Here is a 17,324-nt window from a genome sequence, read left to right as displayed (position 1 = left end):
CCGGGCCAAGTCGGACCCAACACAAGCCAAACACTTCTGATAGGGAAAAGGGCTTCACTTTGAGCACCTTGTTTTCTTTAAGTACAGCGATCTGAGACACTATAAAGTGGTATTTAGGTGGATATAATACTAATCTAAAGATGTGAATACAATTGATGATACATCTGTGAGGTTTAAGTTGATTTTGACACCCCGGGCCAAGTCGGACCGAACACTTCTGACATAGATTTTCTTAAGAAAATACAGTAAAAATACTTCACTGTGAGCACCTGGTTTTCTTTAAATACCATGTACCGTGACATTATAAAGTGGTATATAGGTAGATTTAATACTAATCTATAGATGTAAATACATTTGAAGATACATCTGTATGTTTATAGAAGATTTTGACCGCCCGGACCAAGTCGGACCCAACACAAGCCAAACACTTCTGATAGAGAGGAAAAAGGCTTCACTTTTGAGCACCGTGTTTGCTACTGCAATATGAGACACTAAATTGTTAAGGTAGATATAATACTAGTCTATAGATGTAAATTATTTGTTGTAATTTTAGAAGCGCTTTGACAGTTATTTACACGTGTCGTGTCAGCCCTATGACATTTGCGAATATCCACTTGCAGAAAACATCCTGTGTTTGTTTAACATGAATTAGTAAAGGTTAATTACGGATGCCAAACACGTTAATTAATGAAAGAAGAGTAGTCAAAACACTGTCGTTTCCTGCCCAGGACATCACACCCCTACACTCTATGGTCGGTGAGAAACCTTCTTATCAAAGAAAAGACACTGTCAAGGCAATGACTTTTCGGTATGGACTCTCGGTATGTAGCTATAATTATCAGTTTATTACATTGCTGAAGATGCATTTTGATTCAAACTCAATTTAATGAGCAAATCTATACGTTTCTGGACAATTGAGATCTGCCTACATATGCACGTTTCGTTTTATTATTCTGCAATCCATTTTTAGTATTACCCGCTGGCCCGGCCCGGTCCGGCCCGACTATGGTTGGCCCGACTGTTAGGCAACCCCATAAAAGCTGCTTTATAAGTGCAATAATGATGAACGCGAATTTAAACCGCATTTCACCTCACCTCACTAAGTCTTTGAGTTTTGGGAGAGGAAGGTACTAGCCGACTTGTTCCCGGAGGAGTGTGTTTCTGGGCCTGCAGACCTATACCCATAGATGTATTTGTAGGTTTGGGTCCACGTGTTCAGTCTCGAATATCTGCTGCATTATATCAATGGATCCCTGACTATCAGTGACGACACCCGGTGTTCGCGACAAAGGTACGCATATTCTTCTATACCTGTTGCACCCACCACTCGCGCAATGTCCATGGAAATATTAGTTTGTTTGTTTGTTGTTTAACGCCACAGTCAGTTTATTTCCAACTGAGTGACGGCTGTTTGTCAATAATCGAATCTTGTCAAGACACTCCAGTGACTGACATTGTGAGCTTCTTCGCCTTTGCCAGTTAAACATTGGTTAAAAAGCTAAGTTGCAGGCAAAAAGTGATTTTCCTTGAAATTTAGATAAAAGTACCTAAACAATTTGCGCGTTCATCTGATGCTAATAGTATACTGCTCGACACGAAGGGGAAATTCACTCCTGGAAAATAGAAATCAACCCTTTTGTATATAGGCTGCCATCATGTATACAACCAGATATCCAACAGGATAGATGAGGTGAAGATACTTGGCATTGTTGAAATAATAGACAGACATATACATCTATATATCTGAATTTAAGGCTGAATATTTTGGCACCAACCCCTTCACAAGTCCGTATCACATTTGTAGCCTTGCAAACTCGTTGAGTATATCAGACGGAAGCTGTTAGTTGGTGTTATCAGCGCTCCTTCTGCGACACTTTCATTGGAAACTCCTATCGCTGTGAGTCCTGCTGTCTATCGATCAACGTGTTCCTCCATCAGCTGACATGGCAACCGTTTGTAAATCTATTTCACGCTGCATACAATATAGGTTCTACTACACCAAATCAGAACCAGTTTGAACAGTGCGGTTCAGTACAGATCGAGAGATATCTGCAGGCTGTGATTGGAGGATATTCTGTAAGATTTTTATGTCTTTCAAATGTACATCCATCCAGTTATTAAAACTAACCATGTTTTTCTATATATAGTACTGTCTTTCTCAACATGATGACTTATGCTGAATGTGACCACAGCTATTTTCAAGTAGGTGACATTTGGTGCGAAACTGGGGGAGGTGTGTTTAGCTTCCGGTACTCGGAAAAGGAGCTGGCTAAGCTAGTCATTTTTTATTTTTTTATTGCTGCTCTAAGGCCAAACTGTGCACACAGGTACAGGTAATAGCTGTTGAATGCTTAGTTATTTTAAAAAAATATAACGTTACTATAGAAGTCTATGGGAAAACATTTGGTTGTGTGCAACCTGTATGGCCACCATAGCACGACATCTGGAAAGGAGCATGCACAGAGAGAACCTCACCTGATTGTCTTTTGATATCAAATATAGCAATTCAAGGCGATACAAAGTTAAAGGTTCAAAACTTATCGAAGAATAGTGATATAAACAGCCGAGTAAAGGAAAGCTTACACCCATGTTTGGTATCTAAAATGAAACAAACAAGACGTCGTTGTGACGTATTTGATACGGATAGCAAAGGCGATATCACATGCATCATGTTAATACAATCATACAAGTATATTGGATACAAATGAATTTCGAGTGAAATTTTATTTATCATCTATAATCGCACTTCCAAATATTTCAGTTTATAGATAATAAGAACCAGTGTCTTGAAGCGAAGCTACTGGATGCAATAGCCGACAGATAAGTAATGGTATTGATTGTGACGTCATGGTAACCGATGACGTCACAATGATTTGGAAAGCCTTGGGGAGATCACTTGATATCCATCCAAGCGATATCGCATGTGGAAGCCAGTTTTGGATAATTATGTACCTATCACCGATGTAGAGCTTTAATAGTTGTCACTTTGTCATCACAGATTCCATAAGGTCCATACGTCTGTCACAGGAACAACAAAGTTCGTGCTCTGGGCTGATGTTTTATTGATGATGAAGAGTCCTGTAATTATAACAAAATGACATGTTATGTGGCTTTGTGGTCCGGCATGGTGTGTCCTCACACTGACCATGTAGTTGTTTTTAACTAATATATTATTGATATTCATTTCAATGATTAAACAGTTATCTGGATTAATATAATTCACATATGAAGCATTAACCTATTTCAATTTAGATAAAAAAAGATTAAAAGAGCATTCACGCAACTCATTCAACATACCTGTAATTATAACAAAATGACATGTTGCGTGGCTTGGCGGTCCGGCATGGTGTGTGATCTGCCTCTACATCATTTGCAGGGACTCTATGTGCCAGGGCCAAGGATGTACCTCACAGACCACAGTTAAGGTGGGCTTTTCAAGCCAATATTAGATAGGTATGGAAAAAAGTTGGTGACATAATTGATTAACAGATTAGTAAAACTTAACCTGCGACACCCTGCCCCCCTTCTGTAAAATGTCATCCCTGACATTTCAAATACGAACAGCATCTGAAAATAACCATCAAATTAGCACATTGATACAAAAATTGTCTGAATAACTTGAGAAATTAGACAAAGATTGCCTGATGCTGAATGACCCAGTTGCCATCATTGAACCAGACATGTGGTCTTCTTTCACGATTGGATCGCCATGGAACAAATGGGCTTGAATTTGGATCAAGAGCCATATTCTGTTCCTGAGTTGTATTTTCAATATTAACATCATTGGAAATCTGTGACGCAGTATTATCCGTCTCAGTGGAAGATGAAGTGATGGAAATATCATGGTTTCCATGACCACGCCCAACAGAGAAAACTACCATGTCCTCGCAATTATTGTCCCCCGTCGAGGAATGATCGGATTCAGGTATCTCACGTTGACTTGGTTGACTTTGCCTAGGTTCCTGCTCATGTGGAACTGGAAGAGACATGTAAGGAAGCAACATATTTCTGTGCAAAGTTTTTGTGGGGCCTTGTCCATCTTCTTTTTTGACGATGTATCCCGGGATGTCTCGGTTGGGCTGGTGAAGAACAACATAAGACTCACGAGACCAAAAATCTGCTAACTTATGTTTTCCCTTAAAACCTACATTTCTCACAAGAACCCTGTCACCTTCAGAAAGAACAACTTCCCTCACTCTACGGTCATATCTCTTCTTGTGCCGACTGGCAGCCTTTCCAGATTCTGCAGAAGCAACCTTGTAAGCAATATTCAAATTATCCTTCAATTGTGAAACATAATCTGTCCAATAACTTTCTTGCAAATCTTCAGAACCAATACCAAGAAAAGCATCCACAGCTAAACGTGGATGGCGCCCGAACATAAGAAAAAAAGGTCATGTCTGGTAGACTAAGATATATATTGTCCAATTTTCCTTCTGATTGTCCTCAGTCCTAGCATTTTGAGGAGAGTCTGATTAAATCGTTCTACCATACCATTTCCCATAGGATGATATGGTGAGGTGCTAGTCTTAACTGTACCTGCAAGCCTGCACAAAGCTCTAATGACCTTAGATTCAAAGTTGCGTCTTTTGTCACTATGCAGCCGAGCTGGAAATCCATAATGAAGGAAAAAATCAAACAATGCCTTCACTGTTGTGTTAGCAGTCTGATTTCTGGTAGGAATAGCCTGTGCAAACCTAGTAAAATGATCAGTGATAACTAGGATATTACCACAGCCCCTAGCTTCCTCAAGTGAGAGATAATCTATACAAACCAACTCAATGGGTTGACTAGTGGTCACATTAACTAACGGAGCAGCAACTTGGTTTGGATAATTTTTTCGTCTGATGCATCTCGCACAACAACGTACCTCTCTATCCACATCACTGGTTAAACCAGGCCAATATAATCGTGGTTGTGCTAAATCCAATGTTCTATCGCGTCCTTGGTGACCCATATCATCATGCAGTGCATCAAGAACAAGTTTTTGCCATTGCTTTGGTAAGACAAGCTGATGTCCTAAACTGTTTTGATGCCACCTCTTCCTGAAGAGGACACCATCCCTAAAAACAAACTTGGACCATAGTCCTAAGAGTCTACGAACTGTATCAGTCTCCTTACTCAATTGACATGACGTAGGTTTTCTCTCATTCAAAACAAAACCTGCTACCCTAGCTATATCCGGATCCTTAGATTGTTCAAATGCCCAATCAACATGATTAAAAGGGACTTTGCTTTCCTCAACAGCTGGACTAACAGTCAAGCACTCAACAGCATTCACCGTCTGACAACAACAACTGCTTTTACTACATCTGCCTGAATTTGCTGAGAAAACTAAGGGTGATCTTAAAATCATAAGTGGATAAAGCAGCTAGCCACCTATGACCAGTTGCATCTAGCTTGGCTGTTGACAAAACATATGTAAGAGGATTGTTGTCCGTTCTTACTTCAAAACGACTTCCATTCAGATACTCATGGAATTTGTCACACACAGCCCACTTTAGCGCCAAGAATTCCAACTTATGAGCTGGGTAATTTCTCTCAGGTTTCCTAAGTGCTCTACTGGTGTATGCTATCACACGTTCCCTACCATCCTGAACTTGATAAAGTATTGCCCCTAGACCTTACATACTTGTATCTATGTTAAGGATAAAAGGTAAAGTGTAGTCTGCATAGGCTAGCACTGGAGGGGATGTAAGACACTGATTCAGTGTATCAAAAGCTTTCTGCTGTTCGCTATTCCAAGTCCATATTCCCTTCTGTTTTGGCTTTCCATTCTGCAGATTCCAAAGAAGTAAATCAGTCAAAGGTTTTGCAATCCTGGCATGGTTCTCGACAAATCTACGGTAATAACCGGTGAAACCCAGAAACTTCTGTAGCTCTTTAATGTTGTTAGGAATTGGCCAATTTATCAGTGCTTCCACTTTCTCTGGATCTGTTTCTACACCCTGCGATGACACAATATGCCCTAGGAACCTTATTTCTGAAAAGCTCACACTTTGAAGATTTCAACTTTAGACCAAGTTCTCGCAACCTCTGAAAAACAGCCTCTACTCTCTCCAAATGTTGATCAAACGTTTGTGAGAAAGTAATGATATCATCAATATAGATCAAGAATTCCTTAAGGTGCAAATCCCCTATACATCTTTCCATTAATCTCTGAAAAATTGCTGGTGCATTTGTCAACCCAAATGGCATTCTATTACACTCATAGAACCCGAGAGGACCTGCAGAAAATGCTGTTTTTTCCTTATCCAGTTCTTTTAGCTCTACTTGCCAGTAACCAGAGCTCAAATCAAGCTTGGAGAACCGCCGAGAACCAACAAGACAATTGAGAGTTTCATGTATCCTGGGTAAAGAATATGAATCTCTAATAGTCCTAGCATTAAGTTTTCTCATGTCAGTGCATACTCTCAGACCGTTGTCCCTGCCTGCCAAGGTTCAGAGACAACATCCAGTGGACAATGGCGAAATAGTTTGAGAGCATTGGTACCAAGAATTACAGGAATTCTAGCATTAAACTCTGTATTCCCAACTACCAAGACTGGAATGTCATACGTTCCAGTATCAAATGCAACGCTAATCGGAACCTCAATATAACCTAAATATGGCAGCCTGTTACCAGGTGCACCACTCACTTCCAATTGAAACTCATCCAGACTGCGCAACTCAAGATCATTCATGTGCTCATGATTAAACGTTTCTGCAACGGTTGTTACTTGTGAGCCTGTATCAAGCAAGACCAAACATTCCCTGCCATTAATAAAGACATTAGCCTCTACACGAGGACCAATCATCCTAGAATACAAGTCATTGGAGCCGTAAGTATCAGTGACGTCTGTTTGCTCCTCAACAGAAGTCAAGACTGGTTTAAAGCCTGGTTACTGACCATACCTCTACCACGACCCGCGCCACTACAACGTGAACTAGAATTTCCAGAGAAACTACCAGATTCAGTAACTTGTCCAACTTTGGACTTAAGATTTGTTAATCTAGTTACAATCTCCCCAACATCCTTCTCCAAGTTTGATGATTTATATTGATTTGAACTTATCTGGTTTTTCTCTAAGTTCTCTAATCTCTTGATAATATCCTTCAAGTATTGAGATATATCTGCATCAACAACCTGAGAATGAACTTGAGGCTTCTTCTGTTTAGAGTCCTTAACCATATTAGACCCAGTGAGCTCTAGTTCTGTTTCTCGAACAACACGAAGCAGAGAATCAAAATCTGTACAGTCATCAAATTTGTGACGCATGGCATCCTTAAGCCTGTCATTTTTTAAACCACTCCAAAACTTTGTCTTTAGAATGCAATCCCCTGATCCTTCATTTATGAAGTTGCCCTTCATCTTAACTTTCATCAGTGTGTCCTCAAGCCTACAAGCCCACGTTGCCACGGACTCACTATCCTTCTGACAATCAGTGAAATAATCCTGAAGAAGTGCATCAGCTGAACTAACGACACCATATATGCTATCCAGTTTAGCCAAGATTTCCTACAACTTTTCCAGCCTCCCCTTTAAGAGATTTCCGAACAGCCTGAGTTAGGATGGAAGTGGGATAATCTCTATCTCTAAGCAAGCATTTGACCTTAAAAACCCAACTCTCGAAGGATGATTCCCCCTTAGCATCACTGCAATAAAATGTTGAAATACGAGGTGGCTGAACATAATGTGTACTAGGTGAAGAAGAAAGGAATGACTTGCCACTCGGTGAGGTGTTGAACTTGGTGGAAGCACACGGTAGCCAGATGTTTCCATAAACCTGATCATTTTCTGGAAATCCTCACGGCCAATGTGCCCCTCTTTCCCACCAGTAGCCATGGCTGCAAGGGTTTTCAACAAATAGAGTAATACAACAAAGACTTTCTCAAGCATTAGAAGGGAAAATATATCCATGAAGTGCACAATTATAAATGCTGGACCAAGCTGCTGTCTGAAAACAAACAAGTCATTATTAATGACATCAATTTGAATCAGGCAATATAAAATGTGTCAGTGAGTTATTGCAATACTTGTTAAGGGATATTGAGTGAAAATGAAGTGCAGATAAACCTTCCATACAGTCAAAGATTCATTCTTTCCATTTTACTCACAGTAAACTGCCACCTGAATTTGTTTCAAACACCTAGCTTATAGTACGCTAACAAAATAATCACACAAAGGTTTTCCAAAAACGGAATTCACAGAGTCAAAAAATAACAAAATCGAACAACAAACATTTCAAATGGCCATGCTAGGTTCATAATCAAGAATGAACATACACAAATGCAATCTTCATTTTGCCGACTAAACAATATCACATGCTGACAAAAATATCAAGCAAAGGTAATGCAAAGTCACATGCTGACATCACAATGTCAAGTAAACACAATGAAAAGTATTAAAATCCAAACAACGAAAAGTCACTTGCACCTCAGCGAATTCGGTAAACAGAAAAGTATTGTCCTGGCACAAAAAGGAAAAAAACAAAAACAACAACCAACTTAATAAAGCGAACGCGATAACGCAAGTGTACACATGATGCCGGCGATGTCAATCATAATTTCCCCATGGGGTACGGGCCCTACCACATCCAACTGAATATCTCAGCACGAGAAATGAATAGATCCATCCATGCGGAGTCTGCAGCTGCTGTGATTACAACCACATGCATACGATGACGTCACGGCCACACAAGCCACGGGTCTTCATTCCTACATCAGCCCCACGTTGGGCGCCATAATTTCACAGGAACAACAAAGTTCGTGCCCTGGGCTGATTTTTTTTTATGATGAAGAGTCCTGTAATTATAACAAAATGACATGTTATGTGGCTTGGTGGTCCAGCATGGTGTGTGCTGGGTTCCTAACACATGCAGTCTTTATAGAGGACAGTCATGTGATCTGCCTCTACATCATTTGCAGGGACTGCATGTGCCAGGGCCAAGGATGTACCTCACAGACCACAGTTAAGGTGGGCTGTTCAAGCCAATATTAGATAGGTATGGAAAAAAGTTGGTGACATAATTGATTAACAGATTAGTAAAACTTAACCTGCGACATGTCTCCAGAGCAGCAACACGAGAAGAAGGAACAGTTCTCCGATTGCCACTAGCAACAACCAAGGCAGGACCTGGTCCGTGTGTTACCCGTGACAACAATTGAGTGGACAGCATGAGACCCAGGACCTGTTCCATGGTTACCCATGACAACAGTTGAGTGGACAATATGAGAAGCAGGGCCTGGCCCATATGTTACCCGTGACAACAGTTGAGTGGACAGCATGAGACCCAGGACCTGTTCCATGGTTACCCATGACAACAGTTGAGTGGACAATATGAGAAGCAGGGCCTGGCCCATATGTTACCCGTGACAACAGTTGAGTGGACAGCATGAGAAGCAGGACCTGGTCCACGTGTTACCCTAGACAACAGTTGAGTGGACGGCATGAGAAGCAGGACCTGGCCCACGTGATACCCGTGACAACAGTTGATCGGACAGCGTGAGGAGCAGGACCTGATCCACGTGTTACCTGTCGCGACAAGCATGTACTGCTTGACTGTATTGATTTTTCCATTACAAGGAATAAGTATTTCAAAGTTTCAACCATCAAGGATCTTTTTAGTCAAATACGTGCTCATTTAATCACCGATTTTTTAAAAGAAATAGACTTAATAGATAAATTTTGATTATAATATATATAGTATAAAGTACGTGATTTTTAATTTGGTAGAATGAATTCATTACTGAGATTGTTAGTGGCTATATCTTCACAGGGGGTTGAAGTATCGTAAAACAATTGTACCCCTGGGTATCATTCAAAGTATCTTTTCATTTTTCTGTCATTTTAATCGTGGTATGACCATCGCCAGTAGACAGAGGGATGGTGTAAATCCTGCTGGGCTACGATGTAGGTAGCAGAAGTACCGTACGTTCCCATGACCCCTAGTATGGTGGCCTAACTTTGGTTGCTGGCGATCTGAAGCCTATTTCTATAATTTGTCGTCTGTTACAATCATTATATTGTACCAAAACTAGTTTTACATTTATAATCTGTGTTATATTGCTAGTTGATGTACTGTCCTTCGACGACATGTTTTTATATATAATATAAATGCATAACTTGCTCAAGTCACGATAATAGTGCCGATGTGACTTTAAATATTAACTCACCCACTATTGACTGAAAAATGAGACTGCATTTTAGACAGACTGACTGAAATGAATTAGGCTAATTTATTCGATCTCCTCATTTTAATTTGGATCTATTTTGATCTTATGAAGATCATGTAAGTAATTAAAAATGTTTCCACCATGAATTGATTGGTTCTTCAAACTTGATAAATTACTAGAGTCCTTTTCTCATGCTGCTTACCATTATTGACATAACATGCAGTTCAGTAACAGAACATGAGTGCTAAAACGTCATGCACGTGTAATCAAAAGCTTGTACACATGCACAAGTACACAAATATATATAAAAAAGATAATAACATTGTGCAATCCAGATATCTGTTGGTGTAAAGAGGAAAAAAATAAAACATTAATAATTTGCTTGTGTTGGAATAAGAATCATCATTTTGGAATACGGAAACATAAAAAGCAAGACCTGAAGAAATTAAGAATGAGCTTTGTCTGTATTACAATCATCTTATGAGCAAACCGGATGTAGACACTGCTGTGTTAATACAATCACCATTATAGAGATTTAAACTAAGTATGAATATATTGTTTTCACTTTATAGGATTTATTTATCATATTGAAATATAATCATGGTAGTATTTGGCAACATACAGTAAATATTCATCCATGCACCAATTAACCCTTAAATAACAAAATAGATTTCAGTAATTTTCCTTTCTACTTGACTCTTAAACCTAAAGACATGTCCATTCCGCATTTTTACTGAATTTCAAAGCTCCATAAAAATCCGTACAAAGAGAGATACATGCTGGGTTCAGTAAATGTACCACCAAATCCCTGTCTCAAAGACTAAACATGATCCTTAATACAATCAAGGAAGGACTTTCTTTATATTCACATAAAGTATTTGAGACAAGTGGAATTAATACCATGTGGATTCTCAAAAACTCAAAAGATTTGCTTGACTTTTTTCCATTCTGTAATAACTTTTCTTCCACATTGATAACATCTACGAATAATTTGGGGGTAAGACAGTTAGGCAAGAGGTAGGCATCCCCATTGGCACCAATTGTGTTCACCTTCTTGCGAATATATTTCTTTATGCATATGAATTTAAATATTAAATGAGACTTACCTGTAAAGTAAAGTTTGATATATGGAGTACTGAGGGATTACGTGAGATGTGCGCATGCGCTGATTCATCAGTCTTTAAAGTGGAAATGTGATTCCTTGTCATACCTAGGGTTGGGAGTGGAGGGCACGTAATCCCTCAGTACTCCATAGGCAAGTCTCGTTTAATATTCAAATTCCACCTCTCTATTCCGTACTATCGGAATCGTGTGAGATGTTTAGAGTTGGAATCATATTTCCATATGGTAAACAACAGAAACGTGGTATGAAAATCTATTTAATACCTATTTAATGCTAAACCATGTTCATCAAAGTTTACAAAAGTAGCAATGTCAAAAATGTCACATAATATCTGGCTGGGTGCCAAGATGAATTAACCAATGTCACTGTATTATAGGCTTAAGTCCATGCCTTGCTAGGATCACATAGCTTTTATAACACAGTTTTCATTATGCACACTGGAGCTAGGCTACGCACAAATTTCAGTTCAAATAGAACGATCTACACATTTCACTTCAAAATAGCTCTACTAAACTGACTAGCATCTGAAACAGGTTTGTTGCAGTATTTCCCAAACAAACAATCAGTGCTCCAACCTGCCATATTAAGAATTGTCTTTAGAGGCACTGTTTGGCAACTCGTCTTACTGGTAAATGCTGCCCTAATGCTATGTGGCTTGAATATGTCCATGTTTATTCCAGCATTCTTAAGAACAGTTTTCACCCATCTTGCAGTGTCTTTGAGACCCTTTGATATGGTTTCTTCGTTGTTAGGAAAAGTGCAGTTTCTGTGCCTCGGAATTCTTCTGTCCCCTTGATGTACAGACTAAGAAGGTAAACAACACAAAGCTTCTTGTCATGAAAACTGTCTAAAGTCAGTTCCTCTTGGTGATATCCCGGCCGAGATTGTTTTAGTAAATGTCCGAACCTGATCTTCACAGAAGTTTCTAACATATCAACATTTCTGCAATCAATCAAATGAATTGCCTGAAGCCTTTGTCCTGACAGTAACAACAGGAGAGTTGACAGCTTCATTTGAAGGCATTTTAACGACACACTTTCGTCAAATTCTCTCAGATAAGTGATCACTTGTCCCACATCCCAGGTGACGTTGTCTCGAGGAAGAGCAGGTCTCACATTAAACACACCATTCATGAATCGTGACACTGTGGTATGTTGTCCAAATTGCACAATCTGTATCTTCACTATTGTTGACAAGGCTGACCTGGCTGTATTAATTGCTGAGTAACTTAAGCCTTGCTTGTACAGCAATGCTAGAAAGTCTAGCCCCTGCCTCAAAGAGGGTGAAAAGGTATTGATATGCCATTTACCGCAAAAAGACACCCACATCTTGAGATATGACCCATATTGTTTGTGAGTGGAATTTCTCCATGACTGCAATATGATGTCCTCAGCTGGTTTTGAAATGTCTTCACTTTGGAGTCCTTCCCTGATAATTTCATGGCTGTAAGGCGTAACTTCTTGTGCAGTGGATGAGTCGCTTCCGGACGATTTCTCAGTTTCAGCAGACTGGGTGACCTGGGCAGCAATCTGGGACAGTCTGTTAACAAATGTAGTAGCTTGCTGAACCAGGGTTGTGTCGTCCAAAGTGGTACTGTCATTAGTACATGTGCTGCCTCCTCCTGAATCTTCCTCAGAGCTGGTCCAATCACACTAAAAGGGCAAAATATGTAGTTATAAGAATTGCCCGTCAGCAATGCCAGTCAGCTTCACTATTACAAATCCCTGGCAAATGAGCTGCTGAAATCCATAGGTCCCTTTCTGAACACCACTGCGATATCTCTTTAGTAATATTGTTGCATATCAACTTGGTACCCCCCATGTGGTTTTTGTAGGCAACTGCTGTGGTATTGTCAAGCATAAGTCTGATATGAGTATGTGTCATATTCCCTCACAGTGACTTGAGTACTACAAGACAGAATATGGAACGGTACAATATAATGAAGCCTGTATTAGTAGCTTTCATTTGGTATGTAACATACTTAACTTGGAGTAAATTTCAAAAATTGAAAATGTTTATTTTTTCTATGAAAATGCTAGGTAATCGCTATAGTAAGGATGACTGAATTTGGAAATGTTCCCCCATTTAGATTTTTCTAGATTTTTGATATGATGTTAAGGAGGGCTTGTTAAATATGAATCAACTAAAAATTTTCTGTTGCAATTTGTGGTGGGTCTATCGTTATTTTGACCGGACTATACTAGCCCCGCTGCTGACAGTTCTAAATAGTTTATAGCATCTGTTTTGACTACTATATCAGGGTGATGTGGTTCAAGTGACACTGGACTTTTTCCCACATTGTCTATCCACCAGTTCAAATCATGTACACATCTATCATCCAAAGTAACATGCCCATCGTAGTTCCCTTTAGCTGCTTTCAATGCACTGTTCTTGACTATTTCCAAGTGCTTAAAATATAATGGTGCAAGTTTTACACAATGGGAGCTAGCATTTAGTTGCCTGATAACAGCTGCCAAATCTCTGATTGAGAGAGTTGTGGTCCTTAGTAACTCAGAACAAATGTTTTTGATTTTTTCAATCTTCTCTTGAGTAAGATTAACGGTCATGTTAGAACTGTTAATAACAAAACCTAAGTAAGTAATAGATTTTGAAGGTTGTAAAACAGACTTTTGTGGGTGTATGGTAAACCCCAAGTTGTCTAAAACACTGACAGTCCAGTTCACATTGTCTCTACACATATCTTTCGTTTCCTCTACAAGCAGTGAATCATCTATATATGCAGTGTTTGCGAAACCCTGCTTTCTCAAACAGGAAAAAACTGGTTTCATGATTTGTGTGAATAGTCTAGGGGCAGAGGCTAAACCATTGGGCAAACATGTGAACTGATACAGTTGGTTTTCCCAGTAAAATCTCAGATATTTTCTATCATGGGCACATATAGACACTGAATAATAGGCATCTTTTAGGTCTACAGATGCAAAATAACAATCTTTTTGGACCAAGTATAGGGCTGATTTGAAAGTGTCCATTTCGAAGTGAGATGAGTCAACCTCATTATTCAAATGTCTGAGATTTAAAATAATTCTCAACGAACTGTCCTTTTTCACCCTGCAGAAAATATTTGAATTATATTCCCCAGGTTCATGGGCACATGTTTCAATAATACCTTTTCCCAACGATTTTCTTAACTCTGTGTCAATTTGAGTACGCTCTGCACTGTCAAAAGTTATAGGCGTGGGAACACATTGTTGTATGGGTACGTTTCTGAATTCAATACTAGCACCCTCAACACAGGACAGTGTCCAGGGGTCAGATGTTATGTTCATCCAATTCTCTAAATGCAAATTAATCTTGCCTCAAGTGAAATTGTCAGAAATGTTGTAAAGTGAACCAGTTTCATAAAGATTCCCCACCTGTTCATGGCTACCGCCATCATTGTTTTTCAGTATTTCCTGTGATGTGGTTTGGGCCCTGATGGGCGTCGCCCTAAAAAAGGCCCCTGGTTTCGGTGATTTCCTGTTCGTCCACGATCAGACCCCGACTGAAAACCTTTGTTCTTCACAAAACCACCTTTTCTGAGTCGTTGAGAGTCATAAGGCCTGAACCTGTTTCCTGGGTTTCTATGTCCATATCCAGGTGTGTATGACCCCCTATGCATGGCTGACTTGCCTGGTGTGTGTAGCTTGTTGCAGAGCTCTTTGCACTCTGTTATGTCCTTGATACTTTTGGGGAGGTCATCCCCAAACAGGTATGCTGTCGTTGGGGTATCAGCCGAACACAGACGCTTGTAAGGTCCTTGAAGATGTGGTTTAAAGTTATCTCTTCTTTTGACATTTAGATCTGTCTCTACTCCAATAAGTATTCTCAGTGAATTTTTGGTCTTATCTATCATCTTGATTGCATTAACCTGTTGTCGGTTGGCAACAGCAGTCATCAGTTCATCCGTCATCTCAGTGATGGGAACAATAGCTTTAGTTATCATTCCTTGCGTGTGCTGCATCCGAATATCACGTGCTCTGGTCAGGGGTCCGGCCTCATTCCAAATAACATCATCGATACGTGGTACCAAAAGGTTCCCAACATTCTTATATCGCTTGTACATGTCAAACAGGGATTTTAACTCTACCATGTTAGGAGGTTAAGACAGTCCCTCATTGACAGATCTGGCCAGGTTTCCCGTGATTTCCGGATCGGCAGCGTCCTCCTCACCAAAATACTCGACCATATCTTTTATGAGACTGTTCAAATTGGCCTCATCATCACCATTATCAACACTGGAATGCTTACTGTCTATACACTGATTTACCAAATTGTCAATCATATCCTCATCGGATGTTTCACCTTCCTCACTATGGGCGTCGCCATCTTCCTGTGATACGGAAGCAATCGGTTCTTCTCGGCTCTTTCCGTCACTTTCCCCCCTGCTGCTATTTTTAGCCAAAGTAGCACAGAGTTCACGCAAGGCTTGAGCCTGGGCATTCTGGCCCTGAAGTAGTGCTTGCAGTGTAGCATTCAGCTGCGACCCCCTCACGGAATCTGGGTCACTGCCCCTCTCTCCTTTTCTGCCACTTGGCTTCTTGGAACCAGTAATTTCTTTTACTCTCTTAGAGTTCGACTTTCCCCAAGTGGAGGTCGTGTCGGAATTAGAGGCATCGTTCGAAATCTCAGTGAGATTCTCAACAAAATGAAATAGGCCAATAGTCTCTCTTGCCACGCTGTCACCAGCAGTGCTACTTGGTCCTTTGACCCCTTCTGGCACTGGCATTGCCATCTTGGCTGACCACAACCAGTAGCCAGCCGTATCGGTCAAAACTAAAGTTTTTGAAGAGACCCACTCAAGAATCGTTGTTAGCAATCGGGTCCCATCTTGGATGTAGACACACTGAACGTAAAGAATCTTGATGACACGTCCTGGAACCGTAGAAGAAATTGATAAAACTTCTCTCTCCTGATTTACCTCTTGACCGATGAATTAACTCACACGAACTGATGAATCAGCGCATGCACACATCTAACGTGATTCTGATAGTATGGAATAGAGAGGTGGAATCGGAATTTCTGTTCGGATTGGCAAAGTCAAGATTGGGCAAAGAAGTTTAATTTAAGCTTCAGGAAAATCGATGATATGATATCGTTCAATAACAATCAAAAAGCCAATTCCCTTCCACTGGTTTACCCACCTGAACTAGAAATAAAGGAGACCGGTGTTCATATCTAGATCTATGCATAAAGATTCAGAGTGACAAAACACTCTCAACAAGAATGTATGACAAGAGGGATGACTTCAACTTTCGACTAGTCAACATTCCATTAGTCAACTTTCCCTTAATTTTGAGCAATATTCAAGCAGCTCCAGTCTTTGGTGTTTACACTTCACAACTTTTGAGATACAATCGAGCATGCTCTTTCTACCAAGATTTCAAAGCGCGTCATATGGCTCTTGCTCAGAAGTTGTTTGATCAAGGTTAAAACATTCAAGGCCTTAGTAAAGCTTTCAAAACGGTTTATGGTAGACATGCGGTAGTCATTCCCAAATTTGACGCATCAGTTAGAAAATGATGTCCGGTGCAATTTCCCTATTTTGATTTGTCCTGTATCTTCCCGTGTTTTTTCAGGTGAACAAAAACGTCAACAAAGCGGCCTTAAATGAATGACCAGCTGTTCTCACCTCCTCGCTTTGAACGGATATCTAGTGGTAAACTGTACCCTATAAGCAGTCGTGGTCATCCCTGATGTATCATTCAATCACGAAACATATATTTCCGGACAAGAGATAGATCATTGTTAAGGCAACAAGAGATAGGTCCATACTGTTGCCAATTGAGGTGAAGACTACTCTGGTTAACTGTCTGTAGGTATGATATAACATGTACCGCAAGTATCGCGCATACCACGTGCACCGTCAGTTTAAGGAATATTGCTGAGTGCGACGTTAAACAACAAAGTAAGAAGAAGAAATAGCGCCATAATCTTTTCCGAATAATAGCTAATAAGATAAAATCCGACATATGTTGTCAGTTTCAAGCATTCAGGTTGAACGTCTTTCCAGTGACTCAAGGGACTAGAATACGGTCCAATCCAAGTT

At 40.0% G+C, this 17,324-nt stretch overlaps 1 pseudogene; it reads right to left on the bottom strand.

Moving 5' to 3' along the window:
• Positions 1-6,859: 6,859 nt before the first annotated feature.
• LOC139443315 (uncharacterized) lies at positions 6,860-8,615 on the bottom strand (annotated as a pseudogene).
• Between the last annotated feature and the right edge of the window lie 8,709 nt (positions 8,616-17,324).

Source organism: Haliotis cracherodii, unplaced genomic scaffold (genome assembly GCF_022045235.1).
Source record: "Haliotis cracherodii isolate W230 unplaced genomic scaffold, xgHalCrac1.p SCAF_5, whole genome shotgun sequence".
Lineage (NCBI taxonomy): Eukaryota > Metazoa > Mollusca > Gastropoda > Lepetellida > Haliotidae > Haliotis > Haliotis cracherodii.
The sequence above is the reverse complement of the archived record's forward strand: the minus strand, read 5'-3'. Positions and strand labels throughout refer to the sequence as shown.